This window comes from Ascaphus truei, chromosome 1, assembly GCF_040206685.1.
Source record: "Ascaphus truei isolate aAscTru1 chromosome 1, aAscTru1.hap1, whole genome shotgun sequence".
Classification (NCBI taxonomy): Eukaryota; Metazoa; Chordata; class Amphibia; order Anura; family Ascaphidae; genus Ascaphus; species Ascaphus truei.
The window spans coordinates 42,832,252-42,844,258 of record NC_134483.1 but is presented as its reverse complement, the minus strand read 5'-3'; the positions used below and the strand labels follow the sequence as shown (position 1 = coordinate 42,844,258).

General features: G+C 42.1%; 1 protein-coding gene across 1 annotated transcript in view; it reads left to right on the top strand.

Annotated features, from left to right (window-relative positions):
* Window positions 1–12,007, top strand: part of WDR7 (WD repeat domain 7) — a 389,063-nt gene that overhangs the window by 63,139 nt on the left and 313,917 nt on the right. The gene's annotated exons all lie outside the window — the stretch shown is intronic.

Genomic DNA, 12,007 nt, shown 5'->3' with positions numbered 1-12,007 from the left:
CATGCTCGGCAATGCGGGTCTTGACTGGCCGAATGGTTCGTCCCACATATAATTTTTTGCAACCACATCTCAAAAGATAAATGGTGTAGGATGTATTACAATTCAAAAATTCTTTAATAAAATATTTTTTTCCATTGATGTCAGTTTGGACAAATTTTGTACTATGAACATATTTACACATGGAACAATTTCCACATGCATAAAAACCTTTAGGAATACTACCAATTCTTTTAAGATCAGTTTTAGTTTGAAAGTGACTTGGCGAGAGGTGTGATGCTAGTGTCTTAGCCCTACGGAATGAAAATTTTGGTCCCTTCAAGGTAAACTCAGCAATATCCTTATCAAGGCACAGGGTGTGCCAATGTTTATGCACAATGTCGCATATAAGCTTGGATTGGCGACTATAAGTCGTGATGAATAATGGACTCATATCACTATACTTGCTCTTAGATTGTATGTACCCCTTATGATGTTTGTCTTTTTTCTTTTTATCGAGGATTCCAGGGCGATCCAAAGTCATAGCGTACTCGTATGCTGTCTGGATATCTGTATATTTGTAACCCCTGGCTTGGAATCTCTCAAATAGTGCTTGTGACTGCAAAGAGAAATTCTCGTCATCAGAACATATCCGTCTCAACCTTACAAATTGGGCCCTCGGAATACTTTTGATTAAAGATTGTGGATGACAACTTTTGGCTGACAGTAGTGTGTTTCGGGAGTTTGGCTTGCGAAATATGTCAGTTTGGATTAGCATGTCATGGTCTATGTAAAGGAGCAGGTCCAGATAATTGATGCAATTTATATTTTGTTCATAAGTGAATTTGATATTAACATTATTGATATTAAGTGTGTTTATAAATGCTACAAGTGATGATTCATCGCCGTCCCATATAATAATGAGATCGTCGATGAATCTTTTATAGTAAATAATTTGTGAACGATAAGAATTATTACTGTGATATATATATTGTGCTTCCCATAACCCCATGAATAAGTTTGCATATGATGGTGCAAAACTTGTGCCCATTGCAGTGCCTAATAATTGTAAATAAAAACGTGAATCAAATAAGAAATAATTGTGAGTTAATAAAAATTTAATAGATTCTAATAGAAAAGTGCAAAGTGAAGTGGACAGAAGTGATAAATTTAAAAAGTGCGTGATAGCTAATAACCCGTGATCGTGATTAATGATGGAATACAGAGAGATCACGTCAATTTATCCATTATATGTTCTGTTTTGTTTTTAAGATTTTTCATGTGTATGTTGTAAATACCTTGTTGTGCAGCCATTGCTATGGGGATTGTTGGGGAGATAGTTATCCACTTTAATGATTAATCTACCACAGGTGAGGTTTAAATACGTTCCCTGTTTCTATTGGTGGCATACACTCACCACTCCCTATATCTATTTGGCTGCCATACACTATCAGCACTCTTTGAAAAAGTCCATAGCCTGGACGAAACATGTTAGAGTGGTTGCCTGATGTTTGCTGCTAGCGATCAATAAAGTTTTTTTAGACATCCATGCGTTGGCTGCTGAAGTTGCTGTGAACCACGGACCATCTTACCCCCTTCTTCCAGATAGCTGGGTAGCTTGCCCATAAAGAATTTAAAGGCAAGACAGGAAAGGTGAACTTTGCGCCTAGACTCTAGTGATGACCAATCTAGTTCTTTGAGCATTTCGCAGTGATGTGTGTTGTAGTTGCATTGGAGAACAGAACGACAAATTGAATTGTAGAGGGTGTCAAGTTTGCTAAGGTGGGTTTGAGGTGCCGAGCCATATACTATGTCTCCATAGTCAATAATTGGCATTAGCATCTGCTGTGCGATACGCTTTCTGACCAGGAGACTTAGGGAGGATTTGTTCCTGTAAAGTTGGTTCTAATCTGGAGCTCAGTCGCTGGCAGCTTTAAAAATTTAGGCTTGGTCCCAAATGCCATTGTTAGTCTTGTCAGTGTTTAAAAACACTTTGTTTTGGGAAATCCAGTTTTCGAGTCTCAAAAAGTCAGATTGAAGTATGTGTTGAAGGTCAGAGAGGCTATGGCTGTGTGCATATAGGATTGTGTCATCTGCATACATGTGTATTGAGGCTTCCTTACAAGCTGTGGGAAGATCATTAATGAACACTGAGAAGAGTAGGGGCCCCAGAACAGAGCCTTGCCGGTGTGATATCCAGGGGGTTGGAGTTAGAGTCTGAGATGGACACATGTTGGGATCTACCTGATAGATAGGACTGAAACCAGTTTAAAGCATGCTGCCCTATTCCAGAGCTCTGGAGTTTGTTAAGCAGGATAACATGATCAACTGTATCAAAAGCCTTTGCAAAATCTAGGAATACTGCACCAGTGAGTTATCCCCTTTCCATTCCACACTGGATTCCATTGCAAACTTTTAGCAGGGTAGTTACGGTGGAGTGTTTGGGACGAAAGCCAGATTGGAATTGGCTAGGGAAATTTGTCTTGGTATAATAATCGCTTAATTGGGAGTGAACACATTTTTCCATGACTTTGGATAGAATTGGGAGAAGGGAGATTGGCCTGTAGTTTGAGACAGTGTTTTTGTCCCCACTTTTGAAGATTGGGACAACTCTGGCAGTTTTCCAGGTCTTGGGTATATGGCCTGCAGTCAGGATAGAGTTGACTATGGACGCAATTGGTTTGGCAATGGCTGGGGCACCAAGTCATAGGAACCTAGATTGTAGTAAGTCAGGTCCACATTGGCTGCTTAGTTTTAATTTGAGGAGCGCTTGTGTAATCTCCTCTTCAGATACTGGGCAAAATTTAAAATTGTGGGCAGTGTTGGGAGTGGGTGGGGCTATGTGGGTACTCCCAGGATGAGATTCAGGTTTGTGGTTTGGGCTGCGTTTCGCCAATAAGTTAGTGGCACACCCCACAAAGTAATCATTGCATGCATTTGCAATGTCAGTAGGGTTTGTCAGAGTAATATCCCCCTTAGTGATATTACTTGGTTGTTGATGGTTAGAAGGCTGGAATATATTGTTGATAACCTTCCAGAAGTTAGCTGGGTTTGATGTATTTTGGTGGAGATTGTCAGAGTAATATTGTGCTTTTTCGTGCCTTGTTTGCCTTGTTTCCCTTGTGCACATGTTCCGCAGGCATCTGTAGTGATTGAGATCCTTGGTAGTGCCAGTTACTTTGTAGCTTTTCCACAAGGTATCCCTGAAATGGTAGAGTGCTATAAGGTCAGTTGTAACCCATGGAAGGTGGGCCCCCCGTACCCTTATTTTGCGTCGTGAAGCATGGGTATTGCAGAATTTTAAGAACTCGGATTGGAAATAGTTAAGCGCATAATAATGGTCGGGAATTAAATCGATTCTGTGCCATGGGCAGTTGGTAAGGTCATCCAGAAACTGTTGTGGGTTAAAGTTTTTAAATGTTCTAGTGGGGAGAACTTTAGGGCTTGAATGGGGCGGTTTAATTTTCCTTACACAGTACACTATTGCATGGTCACTGAAAATATCAGGAAGGATGCCAGAGGATTGGATTGTGCTGGGGTTTGAGGAAAGAATCCAGTCTAGCAAGGAATGGTTGTGCAATTTCAGGTTTATCCGTGTGGGTTGGGAAATGAGTTGTGATAAGTTAAGTTACTTGAGTTGTATCTGGATTGTGTGGTTTTACGGCTTCGTCTCTTCTGCTGTTTTCTTTCTCTGTGCTTTTAGCTATAAAGCTATGTAAGTTTTTCATAACTGTGTGTTAAAGTATCTCCGTGCATCATGAGTCAAGCTGAAGCCGTTTGACTCTATTTGAAATTCACTGCGGTTATCCTTCAGATTCTTGATGCTGATTTTGTTTTTAACGTCTCTTTAATCAGTTCTCTTCTCTATCTTTATATTAAGATGTAATTTGCAGAAAAGCAATCCGTGATTACTTTGTGTTTAAAACGGTAAAAGACGATGCAGTCTTTAATCACATATTTGATAGCTAGGATATTGTTAATTTCATTCTTGATTTCATTGGGTCCATTCCGTGTCCATTTTCTATTTGGGTTCTTAAAGAAGGAATTCATGATGTACTGTAGAAATTTTCATATTCTACCAATTCTACCATTCGGTCTCCATGTTCATTGCTGTTGCCGTAATCATACTTACCCCATTGATGCTTAGTCTTTCTGCAGGACATCTATCTTTGCATTAATATTTTCCATAATGATCTGGAGGTTGCAATTTTCTTTGTTGCTGAGGATTTCATGGTAGAAGTCTGCCAGTTCATTGTCTGTGTAACCTGATGTTAGGACATACACTTTGATCATCTGAAGCCTCTATCTTTGTCAATTGAGTTATGATTCTGGCTGCTCTTTTATGATGAACTTTCATACCCCACTGTTGTTGTTTTTCCCATTTCTTTATAATAATGAAGCCAACTTCACTTTCATTTTCCGTACCTCTGTAATATAGAGGGTGCCCGCTTTTGAGCTCAGTGATGCCTTCATCTTCTTACTGCATTAAGGGCAACAATATCCCATTTAATCGTCTCAAAAAGCTGTTCTTCCAGTTTTTGCATTGCTACATCACTGGAGAGAGCCCGGCGGTTGAAAATAACCAGACTGAGTTTTGAATGACGGCTAGTTTGTATGTGCGTGTGCGTCCCTTCAAACACCACCTCACTGTGTACATCACGGTACGTACGTGATGTACTCAGTGAGGTGTTTGAACGGCGGTATATAGGGCACTTTCCTGGGTGCGTACCCTTTCCCCCTCACCTGAGCACTAATTAATTACCTGCCATATAAAAGGCATTCCAGACACCTCCCTGGGCTGCTGTTCTGATCTGGAAGCCCACGCGCTGACTGCCTCGGTGAGAGACAGCAGGGAGAACTGTAAGTACAGGACTCTGAGTGGGGAAAGCGTTTAGTTCTCCCATTGCTAGTGAGTAACAGACGTATTTGTTAGAGCTCCAAAGTGGAGTTAGATTCTTTTTGTTTTTGTATCCCTGGTTTGCCCTGTAAAATATAGCATGTTAAATTAATCCTAAATTTCCTGCCTTTAATCTGGAACAAAAGACCCAGCAGCGTGACTGAGACACCACTACACACACCTACGCGCACGAATGCATACGCATACGCACACACACACACACGCATATACACACACACACACACACACACACATGCGCGCACACACACACACACATGTAGCACCTGTTCTCCCCCCCCCTGCCACGGAAGATCTGGCCACTACATGGGTGTTTCCCGGTGCTGTCTCTCACCTTCTTGGTTCAGGAGGTCTGAGTGGTTCCGCGGGTTGGTGTTTTGAGAGCAGCAACAGGGCAGGCTTTCTCCATCTCTCACGGTGCAGCGCCTCCATCCCATGAGGATCCTACTGAGTGCAGGATTGTCCTCACAGGCAATACTTCTTCCCAGTAACCACACAGCATAGTTGGTCCTACTGCATGTTTATTGTATAGCAGCATGGCACATCTCCGTCCCTGGAGAAGACCCATGGGGCTTGAGGCCCCAAAAGCCCCTTCTAATCTCCTTCACCCTCTTGCATACATGATGCATGCATGGTATCACTCCATACCATATACAACCAACCTTAATTTGGTGGAATGTCGGCTTTTATACCCTGGGGGAATGGCTTGTAACCCCGCCTCATAACATGGCAGGTCCAGTTACTGACAGGCTTCACACCATATACGTGTGACCCAGTCAGTACCCTCCCTAGGTATGACATTCCAAGTGCCGGTTTGGGCCTGCCCCATGATAGGGCAACATAGTACCCATCCAGACTGCAACTGCAGGCTAGGCCCTGCGCAGGAGTTTAATCCCAACACTGCCTGTTCCTATCAGGACTTAGTGTTGAGGCCAGTAGAAGGCTATAGCCAGGGGCACATGGCTACACATACATACATAAATGCATGCGCGAACACACACACACACAAACACCACACATGTGCGCATGCATACGCACACTGAGAAGGTGCAATCTCAGGGTCCCCTATGTCACCTACTTCTGTATGTGGGCTGGCACTGCCAGTGTAGATGTTACGAGTAAACTGGATACAGGGATATCACTTTTGCTGTTTTCATTAACAGGCGACATAAATTGGCACCTGACCCTGTGTGTGCCCGAGGACATAGTCACTATGTCATGGGGACTGGCACTCTATGGCCCCCAGGATGTAGTGACTTCGTCATGCTTAAAGGGTTTGTTTCTTCCCACATGCTTGATTGCATCCATGGAGCGCAGGGTGCGATCTGCCGAATGAGGAAACAAAGGATGATCCTTTCTTCCTTTTCCTCCAAAATGGAGATCACGTGACTGCACTGTGCTGGAGGGGCCGTGGCACTCTGGCACCACGACTTCCCCACCACGCAAAGGGCTAAGAGACAAAACAATTCCATAGACTAAAAGTCTAGCTCCTCCTAGAAGCACTGGCTGAACTTTTACTACTGGTCTTCCTTTCCAGTTTACAACCAATTCCCCTGCCAGGCCCAGTTGAACCTGTTCCTGGAAACCTCCCCCACCGTCTCTCCCAGCTTACTGCTGCAGTGTTTGCAAAGAGGTTGCTTCTCCAAGCAAAGGGATTCTTCCAAACAGTGCTTTTCCTTCCTGAACCAGAAAGCTGCAGGGAACACCCCCTTCCCACACCAATCTTGTGGAATCTCTGTTCTCTCTGATTTCTTAAAGGTGCCTGATTGTAGCCCCTGGCTTGGATACTTGGGCAGCATAGAAATCGAGCCCCGAATCCGAAATCCTGGTTTGGATTTGTTATTGGCCTCAGCTGGTGTCCTTCCCACTAGGACTCTGCCAACACACACACCTCACACAATCCCTGTGAAATTGTGCACAACTGTAGGTCTGTTATGTAGATTAACACAATATAAGCCGCACAATGTAGACAATCAACTCATGTTGACTAAATTTATGTCAATGTATTCTGTCAACAAATACCAGATCCACTGTGGTATGTTTATGCTCATTAAACAAGAAATAGGAGTTTTTCCTTCGTAGCTCGTAAATGTATTAAACAGTTCCAATCTCATCTGAAACACTAAGATTACTATAATGTTTGAGTTCAAAGTATGGTTCAGTGTTGGTTCAAAATGTCCTCCTGCTGAAACGCACGCCCGAAGACGAGAACGGCACTGATTGCACAATCCATAACACGCTGCTCCCACTCCTGAGCGATATGTTTTACGAATGAGTTTTTTCAGTCCTAGTGACTATCCTTTATCAGGAAACCTGTTATGCAAGCTTTTTGGGCCATAATTCTTGCTCCGTCTCAAGCACTTTATAACATGTTTATCTTTCTTTTTCGCCAAACACCATTTTGGAGCTAGCAGTTGATGTCACCATGCCGTAACCAATTCCAAAGATTTTTTTTATTAGATTATCAAATAATTCTTAAATGTAATAATCTACTGTGACAGACCTATAATTTCTCACATTCTTATGAAGATTGGGTGATTTTTCTGAGATGTATCGAAAAATAAAAGGGTCCTGTTTCTGTGTGTGTGTGTGTGTGTGTGTGTGTGTGTGTGTGTGTCCACCCACCCACATACATTATATACACACACACACTACTCACATATTACTCACATTACTCACACACACACACATTACTCACATTACTCACATTACTCACACACACACACACACACACACACATTACACACACACACATTACTCACATTACACACACACACACCCATTTGTGTCTGTGTGTATACATCTGTACATACACACACTGCTGCTGTTGTGTAGACATCTGTACATACACACACGCACACCATCCTGAGGCTTTGTGTTGTAGGATCAGAAACAAGCATTTTAGTTTGAGTATGGATTTTATTCTTAGATGGGCAATTTGCGGCTTCCATTGTACTTGAAAATATGTCTAATTTTTTGTCAAGGTAATCTCTCGCTTCTGTTCGCGTAATCCCTCCTTTTTGTTTAAATTAGCTGGTTGTTGAAATTACCGTTTCTTAGACTTCAGTTTGAGCTTTTCTAAATTCTCAGGAGTACTAATGTCCAGCAGGCAGACAGACTGCTCCATTGTTTTTCTTGTTTTACCTCCAGATACACCGAGAAAATGGCCACTGTGCCTTTAACGGAAAGTAAAAGGTTATCTTTCACTGGCCTTTGTGTGTGTGCTGCTGTGGATGTAGGCAGCCAGACAGGCAATGTGTGGAAAGAGACTAGGGAACCAGCTGTGGATCGATAGAAGTGGTGTGAAGTGAATTAATGTGAGGCAGGCAGTCAGTCTGTCTGTCATAGGGCTTGCAGGGAATGTGAGGCAGTACAGTCCACTCGCTGCTGAGATCTCTTTCCTATAAATTCAACCCATTTTCTGGGAACGCATGAAATGTTCATTTATAAATATCCTCAATTATATGTTGCATTTCAAATGAAAAATCCAAGCAATGTCCTACATGTGGTGGAGTTGTGTGTTTTTTTTTGTTTTTTTTATCGGTTCTGTAGTGTTAGATAAAAGGCGGCCATTTAGTGAACCCTGGGAAGCAGAATTTTGCTGATAGATCATGGGAGAACCAATCAGTCGGCAGCTAGGTAATTCGTTTTCAAGAAAATGTAATCAAAGGCTTCATACTGTATATTAAAATAAAAAGTTAAAAAAAACTAAAAATGTAAGCGGCTTGGTATACATCATATAATGTTTGTCTCTGTATACAAGATGCGTTTTCTATGTTGCTGAATGTCACATGATTATATTTGTGGAAAACAAATAGGTAGCGCTATATCCCACAATGGGCAGGCAGCCTGTGATATAACCCTGACCCCCAGTCAGGTAATGAATAGGAAAAATAGTTATATCTATGGCGCTCTGCACTATGATGTGTATTACAATATATTAATTAATAATAAATAATATATAAAAATACATTTTATACAACCAGTATCACGGATTTCGCCCTTCTGTATGGATGCTCCACACGAGGTGGGTGAACATGTAAGGGGAAAAAATCAAAACATAGTGTAATACTGTTAAACATACAACATAAGACAAACGCTGAGAACAACAGGTGACAAATTACAAACACATTTAATATGGTATATCATTAATAATCATTAAAAATACATAAAAACATATATAAGGTTCTAGTAAGACGCTCCAACTCAGGTGGGGGTACCTGCTTACCAAATGTAAGAAGGTATCAGGCGGTGGATATTTCAAAGAGTATCCCCTCTTATGAATTGCTGCTGCTGTTGTAGACTCCTGGGCTCAGACGTGTTGTCTCCTGTGTGGAGAATACAGGCTCCTCCAGCCTGCGGCATCCACCTCTATCCGCAGTAGACACGTGATGATGGCTTGTGGACTGGCAGCTGCAGGTACTTCCTGCCCGACCGCGTAAAGCAGAAAACAGCAGCCCACGGGTAACAGCTTTCAACTCCAAGGGGGGCAGTAATCACAACTGAGTGGGAAGGTTCCGTGAGGTACTTCCCACTCAGTTGTGATTACTGTCCCCCTTGGAGTTGAAAGCTGTTACCCGTGGGCTGCTGTTTTCTGGTGCACGAATACTCTGCATTTGAATTTGCTCCGTTTGGCGCGCTTTACGCGGTCGGGCAGGAAGTACCTGCAGCTGCCAGTCCACAAGCCATCGTCACGTGTCTACTGCGGATAGAGGCGGATGCCGCAGGCTGGAGGAGCCTGTATTCTCCACACAGGAGACAACACGTCTGAGGAGTCTACAACAGCAGCAACAATTCATAAGAGGGGATACTCTTTGAAATATCCACCGCCTGATACCTTCTTACATTTGGTAAGCAGGTACCCCCACCTGAGTTGGAGCGTCTTACTAGAACCTTATATATGTTTTTATGTATTTTTAATGATTATTAATGATATACCATATTAAATGTGTTTGTAATTTGTCACCTGTTGTTCTCAGCGTTTGTCTTATGTTGTATGTTTAACAGTATTACACTATGTTTTGATTTTTTTCCCTTACATGTTCACCCACCTCGTGTGGAGCATCCATACAGAAGGGCGAAATCCGTGATACTGGTTGTATAAAATTTATTTTTATATATTATTTATTATTAATTAATATATTGTAATACACATCATAGTGCAGAGCGCCATAGATATAACCATGATTATATTTGTACTCCGTTATCTGTTAGTCATTTATTTCTTTCATGTACATTTTTTTAAATTAATCTTACATAGGACTGATTGTAATCATGACATTATGATCAAGGTATTTATTTGACTTGAGTTTCTCCTTTAAAATGTGACCTCTTCCCCAAAAGATTTCTAGGTCACTTGAAGCCTGGAGAGAAATGACATATATATTTTTTTATCGTGCATGTTACCGGTGCTTTGTACTGCAGTCTGTCATTCATAGCAAGACATGTTGAATTTACAGTACCGTTAACTCTATCTTCTCTGCAGGATACTTTGTCTTAACATTTGTAGTATTTTTTTTTTCTCGTGTGTTTTTTATTTTAAATTGTTTTAATTAATGCAAAAGAGCCACTTTATATTTTAAAGCTACATTGTTTCAGTAAGTAGAAAGTACACCAACAATTCTGAAATTGCACTAATAAGGATGTGGATATGCGACAACGCAAACAAATCACCAATATTCTCCAGAATACGTGAGCAATGGAAAATGTAAGGTTAAGCGGGTTATTCATTAAACTGCAATAGGGATGATCGGGGCACGATTACACAAACTCCCTTTTAACTTGGGGGGAGGGGTTTCCGTAAGATGGCGCCCAGATCGGCATTATCGCTGTTTAATAAATAACCGCCTGTGTCTGGCGTATAAAAAGGAAAGTCTCGGATGTAAAGATCCAGGTGAGAATTTTGATTCTGACCAAAAAAAGGTACTGTATTAAAAAAAAAAAAGGTGTGATATGCATCATCCACAAGATCCATGAGGGATTTACGTTAAATGCCCCCTTCTGAAACAAAACGGTTACAATTTGTTTCCCAATGTCTGTTGTTCCCTCTAAATAAACCAGACTTGACAGGTCAACAAATGTAAAGGCAATATAGGGAATTGTGTTTATTTGGGTATTGATTTGAATCCTTCATATTGTTCATTCCCTTAAATCTAGGAGAAGACGAATAACTTGTTTGCCAGTGTGGGGACCACAAAGCAATCGGTTTGTGTCTTTTTGGGAGCACCTGTGTGGAGTATGATTAGACACGATCTAGCGCACAGGCACTCAATTGAAGTCCAGAGTAGATTCCATGCGATCGTGAACTCTGTTTAATGACTTGCCATCTCACCCTTCTTCAAACGTGGAGTCTCCTATAGCGGTGACTTATGTAAGGAGTTTAATCGAGTCGATTAAAGGATTTAGGGGAAGCTAAACCTTGGAGTAGGTTGGCTTGCTCTATTCCTTTACTTTTGTGATGCCAAATATGCTGGTACACATAAATAAAGGGAGAATCCCCGTCCTCTAGATCAATAGTAAGAGATGAGGACACACATTTAGTAGAAAGTTCAAAGAAGCAAAATATACATTAGAAGAAGTAACGACAAAATGTTTGAGAAATCAACCCACGTCTATACAAAAATGTAAAACTTACTGTGCATAGACTGACACCTGCATTAAGATGCCCAAGGACTAGGTGTCACTGCCAACCCCTCCTGTGTCGGCAGCCTTGCGAGGCCCCCTCTCTTACACTCCCCCATTGTCTTGCACCTCTTCGCTCTCAATCCCTCTGTTTCTCTCCCCTCACGCTCCTCCCTCTATTTCTCTCTCCCTCACACTTCATTCATCCCCTCCTCACACTCCACTGCTTCCCTTCACACGCCATTCCGCCTCTCCTTGCACGCCATTCACACACCATTACTCTATTCCTCCCTTTCTCACACTCCACTCCCCCTCCTTGTACTGCACTCTCCCCCCCCTCCTTGTACTGCACTCTACCCCCCTCCTTGTACTGCACTCTCCCCTCTCCTTGCACTCCATCCCCCCCCTCATCTCGCACTCCACTCCCCCCCACCTCGCACTCCACTCCACCCCCCTTGCACTGCCTCCGCCAATCAGGATGGAGGAAGCTGCCCA